The 6,000-nt window shown below is 40.6% G+C and overlaps 1 non-coding gene across 1 annotated transcript; it reads left to right on the plus strand.

Annotated features, from left to right (window-relative positions):
- The first annotated feature begins 5,085 nt into the window (after positions 1 to 5,085).
- Positions 5,086 to 5,189, plus strand: LOC148562119 (small nucleolar RNA R71). The gene has a single exon (XR_015886502.1). It is a non-coding gene; the product is annotated as a small nucleolar RNA R71 (small nucleolar RNA).
- Positions 5,190 to 6,000: the final 811 nt, after the last annotated feature.

A 6,000-nucleotide genomic window follows, 5' to 3' on the forward strand; every position in this document is an offset into this window, starting at 1 on the left:
CTGACTAAACAATCAAGCATGCATACCACCACTTAATTCTACTTGATTTGTCACTAATTTAGCCAAGTTACTTTTGTTCAAACTTTTCTTTTATTTTTGGAAACAGAACAAGCATGGCACGCACTTGTTTAAGAAGGTGAAGTTATATCCAAACATCTAGGCATTCACTTTATTCAAAGCAATTAACACACAGACATACTACAAAAAAAAACAACTCATAAAAAAAACTCCACATAACACCTAAATGACTTATGATGAAAACACGTTCATAAAGACAATTCACCAATTATCATTTGATTATTAAGGAACGAGACCACCTCTTATTTATTGCTTGGTTCTTCTTAATTCTTGGGATCCTGCTTCTTCTTGCTTCCTGCCTCTTTTTGACCACTTGTGCTTCCTTTGTCTTTTCTTATGAGCTTTTTCCAGAATCCAGCCTTTTTCATCGTTTCTTCCACTCCTTTTTCAAGGATCATTGCCTTGTTTATTTCTCCTTCTTTCCTCCCTTTGAAATACTCATCATAAGCTGGGAATGCTGGGTCCATCTTGTGTAGATGTTCCCCTATGTAGTTAAGCTTGATTTGCGAACTGATGTTGTAGTCAGCTTGGACTGAGTATCTTGCATTCTGTAAAGTGGTGGCTTCCTTGATTGCCAAGACATTGGCATCTTGGTGTTGGCATATGTGGCTGAAGGATTCCTGTAAGTGTAGATTTTGTTCCCTTTGCAGATCAAAGAATCTTGATTCAAAGTTCCTTTGCATATCCATCATTTTTAGATGAAAGTCTTCTTGTCTCTCCTGAGACCTCATGTATTGTTGAGACATTCCTTCCATGATTTCCTGCATTCTGCTCATATCCATGGGGTCTCTGGGAATTCGTTGTCTTCTTTCAGGAGTTGCTTGCTCTTCTTGCTCTTCTTCTCTATCTTCTCCTTCCTGTCTTTCTTGTTCTGCTTCTTGCTCGGCTTCCACTTGTTGCCCTTCTTCATTTCTTCTTCTTGTATGTCTTGGAGGAGTTGGGCCAAGAGTCATTCTGTGTGCAGTTATGGCCAGTCCAGGATATAGCCAATTAGGTCTTTCATCCTCAAGTGGTACTTGGGCATCGATGCATAGTCTAATGATAGTGCTAGGGAAGTGAAGCCAGGATTCAGGGTCACTTTTCTCACTAAACTCTTGTATCTGTTCAGCAATGAGTTTATGAACTTTGATCTCCCCTCCAACCATAATGCAATGTAGCAAGATGGCTCTTTTAGGGACTATTTCTGAAGAGTTTGCAGTGGGTAGGATGGATCTCCTAACTATTGCATACCACCCTTTAGCTTCAGGTGTTAGGTCTCCCCTTCTCAAGACTCTTGGAGCCCCTCTTGTTTTTCTCACCCATTCAGCTCTGATGGCACAAAGGTCTTCAGCAATAGTTGTATAGTCAGGTTCTCCTATCATCCTTTCTTCATAACTTGCTTGGCTGAAATGTATGTTTTTCAGGCCAAGAGTTTTCATGATTGCTTTGGGACTGAAGTCAACTTCCACCCCTCTCACATAGCTTTTGTATGTGGGGTTCTTGGTTTGATCCTCCCTTACTGCATTTGCATAAAACTCTTTCACCAAGTTGATGTTGATTCTAGTGATTGGCTTAGTTAGGAGCTCCCACTTCCTCTTTTTGATCTTTTCCCAAACACCTGGGAACTCATCCTTTTCAAGGTCAAAGGGAACCTCAGCTAGTACCGTTTTAGGTCTCATCCATTCGGCTTGAATCTCATGGAATACTGATCTGTATCTCCATGCATCGAATTCCCTGTTTTCCCCCATTGGCTGCTTGTCTTTTCTTCTTTTGTGGCTAGATGAAGCTGCCATTGGTTTTTTTTTTTTTTTTTTTTTTTTTTTTTTTTTTTAGTTTTGGTAAGTGACAACTAAAGTTGACAAGGTGAAGCAAGAAGTGTTGTTGGAGGTGTGGTGAGGTTGTTTTCGGCAAGAGATGGTTATGCTATGATGAAGGAAAATGTGTATGAAGGAGGATTGGTGGTGTGGGACTCGTTCCCCAAGTGGTTCTTTATAGTGCCCATGAGTGAAAAATGAACGGCTAGGGTGGTTTGTGAAGGGTGGCTTGATGGTAAATATATGAATTGTAGATAAGGACGATTGGCTTTTCATTTTCTTGGAAGTATTCTGGATGCATTAGGTTGTACATGTAGCTTTCTTTTCTTGCAGAACTTCCTTTTCCCATGTGTTAGTTTCAAAGATTTGTGAATTTTCTTTTTGACCAAGCACGTACCTCCCTTTGTCTTTTTCCTCCATTTTTGTCTTTTCTTTTGTACCTGCACAAACAAACAAATTTGCTATCATTTTTCGGTCCATGTGAATTATGAATAGTATTTGCACATGTAAATCAATGCTTGTCTTTATGAGCTTATAGCCGTGACTTCTACATGTATGCACACTTATTATTTGGACACCAAACTTAGTTTTTGGTTAAGTCTCCTGATGACATGAAATCCATATTGGTTGTCCTTAATGAGTGTGCATATTTCTAATAAATCATAGTCACCTTGGCTCTTTGATTCTAAACAAAGTGACTACCCTAAGTAATTGAAACTAAAGCATTAAAACATGTGAATGGTATACTTGTCATGAATTTTGAAATCCAGAGGAACTTCTTGCTTTTCATAAACTGTGTTCAAAAAGAACACCAAACTTAATGTTTGGTTGTGCACCTTGAATGAAAGATGGAATTCAATTTGAGTAAGATTTGGGAGTGCCATCAGGCACACCAAACTTAGAGACCAACTGTAATTTACATGCACGGTTTAGTGCACTTAATCAATAGTTGTCCTGAGGATTCAAGTTCATGCATAAGAAACCATGTTTTATTAGATGTAAAGCAAAGCACTAAAGATTAAGGATACTAAAAAAAAATGGGTTGCCTCCCATGAAGCGCTTCTTTAACGTCACTAGCTTGACGGTTGTCCCTTGTTAGGGTGGATTGTAGTGCTTGACGTCTTCTCCTCTCACTATGAAAACGTCCCCACTTGATTCATTCATGACCTCTAAATGTTCCATAGAAAGAACTTTCCTGATTGTGAACACTTGAGGGAGCTGGGAAGGAATGGTTTTGAGGCCAGGTGGGATTGGCAGATAATGACTTGATATCACATTATCTCCCGGAGAAAAACCTTCAGTGGGAATTTTCTTGTTTCTCCATCCTCTTGGCAATCTCCCAATCACTCTTCCCTTTCTCTTGAGGATTTCTTCATTGACCTTAATGTCAGGAGGATCCTTCTGATCTGTGTCCACTGATTCTTGTGGCTCTAACTCTTGCAACTTTTGGTTGCCTTCCCATGACTGTTTTAGAGTCTCAGCTGCTGGATTACTTTCCTCCAAACACGGATGGCTACTATCATCTTTAGGCTTTTCAGGTTCTGGTTCAGGCTCAGATGCAGGTTTGAAGACTTTGAAAATGAGTTGTTCCTCATGTATTCTCAGAATTAGCTCTCCTTGTTCTACATCTATGAGCGCTCTAGTAGTGGCTAGAAATGGTCTGCCCAGAATGATAGGGTGTAAGTAGCTTTCCTCCATGTCCACAATGACAAAGTCTGTGGGGAAATAATAATCCCCCACTTTCACCAGCACATTTTCAACTACCCCTTCAGCTTGCTTCTGAGTTTTGTCAGCCAGTTGTATGATTACATCAGTGGATCTCACCTCATTCAGTTGTAGCCTCTTCATAAGAGTTAGAGGCATCACGTTTATGCTAGCTCCTAGATCACAGAATCCTCTGTCAATTTTTGTTTCCCCTATGATGCAAGGGATATGAAAACTTCCTGGGTCCGTTTTCTTAGAGAGTGTGTCCTTCTTGATGAGAGCACTGCATTCTTTGTTCATTGTTACCGTTTGTCCTCCCTTCAAAACTCTTTTCTTGCTTAACAATTCCTTTAAATACTTGATGTGTGTGGGCATTTGATGAAGAATCTCAAGAAAGGGAATATTGACATGAAGAGAGTTAAATGTCTCTAGAAACCTTGAATAGGTTTTCCTTTTTTCACCTCCTCCTAACCTCTCAGGAAATGGTGCTTTTGGTTGGTATAATTCCATCATGCCTTTTTGCAGTTCCTTGGTTTGCTCGGTTCCACCTTCCTGCTTAACTTCTTCCACACCTTCCTTCAAGATTTCTGGTTCCTGCTCTGAGGACCTGATTCCTTCTTCTTCTGAGACTTCCTTCAATATGGTGATGGCCTTGCACTCTTCCCATCTTACTCTCTTTTGTTCCCCTTTAGGATTCTTTTCTGTGTCACTAGGGAATACTGCAGTTGATTTGGGTGCCTGTTGAGATAGCTCTCCTACTTGAGATTCCATCCTCTTGATTTTTTCACCATGGTTTCTCAAGGTAGTTCTCACATCATCCCTGGAGCTCTTCAATTCAACTATGTCTTGACTCATGGTTGCCATCATTCCTTCTATCCGGTTTAATTGATCTTGAAATTGTTGGTTCGGATTAGGTTGGGTATGTTGATTATTTTGGCCATGATATGATGATTGGGGGTAAGTGTTTTGTGTGGCTTGGTATGATCTTTGGTTGGAGTTTTGGTATGTGGAATTGTTATGTTGGTTGTGGTTGTAAGGTTTGTGGTTTTGTGGTTGGATTTGTTGGTTTCCCCACCCAAAGTTTGGGTGGTTTCTCCAGCCTGGGTTGTAAGTGTTGGAATGTGGATCATATGATTGCCTTTGTTGGTTTCCCACATAGTTAACCTCATCCCAATCATCTCCTTCAATGCCTACTTCCTCTTGATCTTGTGTGTGTATTGCAGCCACATGCTTTGTTTCTAATTGCCTGGTAAGCTCTGCTAGTTGCTTGGCAAACACCTTGTTTTGGGCTAGAATTGTATCAACCTGGTTCAGCTCCATTACTCCCTTAGTGTTGTGCCTTTCTGATGCATAGTAGTACTCATTCTCAGCCACTGTCTCGATCACTTCAATGGCTTCTTCCACAGTCTTTTTCTTGTTCAATGAACCTCCTGATGAATGGTCTACAGCCTTCCTTGATTCATAAGAAAGCCCATCATAGAAGATGTGCAATTGCACCCAATCATGGAACATGTTTGGTGGGCATTTCCTTGTCAAGTCCTTGAATCTCTCCCATGCCTCGTAGAGAGTTTCACCATCTTGTTGTCTAAAAGTCTGAACCTCAGATCGAAGCCTATTGACCTTTTGTGGAGGGTAGAAACGTGCCAGAAACTTGCTTTCCACCTCATCCCATGTTGTTAGACTCCCCCTTGGGAATGATTCCAGCCACTTAGCTGCTTTGTCCCTAAGTGAAAATGGGAATAAAAGCAGTTTATAGGCATCTTCCTGGACTCCATTGGACTTCACAGTGTCACAAATTCTCAGGAATTTTGTGAGATGTTGGTTTGGGTCTTCATTAGCACCTCCTCCAAAAGAACAATGATTCTCCACAAGTGATATTAGCTGTGGCTTGAGCTCAAAATTGTTGGCCTGAATGGGTGGTTTCTGGATGCTACTACCACAATTCCCAGAGGTTGGGTTTATGTATGAGCTAAGAACCCTCCTCTCAGGAATGGCATTGTTTCCATCAGCTCTCTCATGGTTGTGAACTTCTCTATCCATGTTGAGATCTAGAGCTTCCTCAAAATTGTCCTCAGATTCTCCTTCAGATTCCTCTTCTCCCACTACTCTCTTCCCTCTTGCTTCCCTTCTAAGTCTATGAAGGGTCCTCTCTGGTTCGGTATATGGAGGAGTTGATGTCTCTCCTCTCCTACCTGTCATACAAGAACACAACTCAAACACAAACAAGTGAAATACTCTTGGTTACTGGAAGAGTATGGTTAGCTCAATTGAGGAATTAATTCAAACAGTTAGTGAGTCAGTGAGTTAGTTGCATGAATTTAAAGGCATAAAGAAGGAAAGCATGTAACCAAGTGCAGAAATTAAAATTCAACAAGTATCTAGAACAGAATTAACAAAGCAAGAGAAAATTGCTCAATCTAGTTAG

Source organism: Arachis ipaensis, chromosome B6, assembly GCF_059453495.1.
Source record: "Arachis ipaensis isolate K30076 ecotype BB chromosome B6, ASM5945349v1, whole genome shotgun sequence".
Classification (NCBI taxonomy): Eukaryota; Viridiplantae; Streptophyta; class Magnoliopsida; order Fabales; family Fabaceae; genus Arachis; species Arachis ipaensis.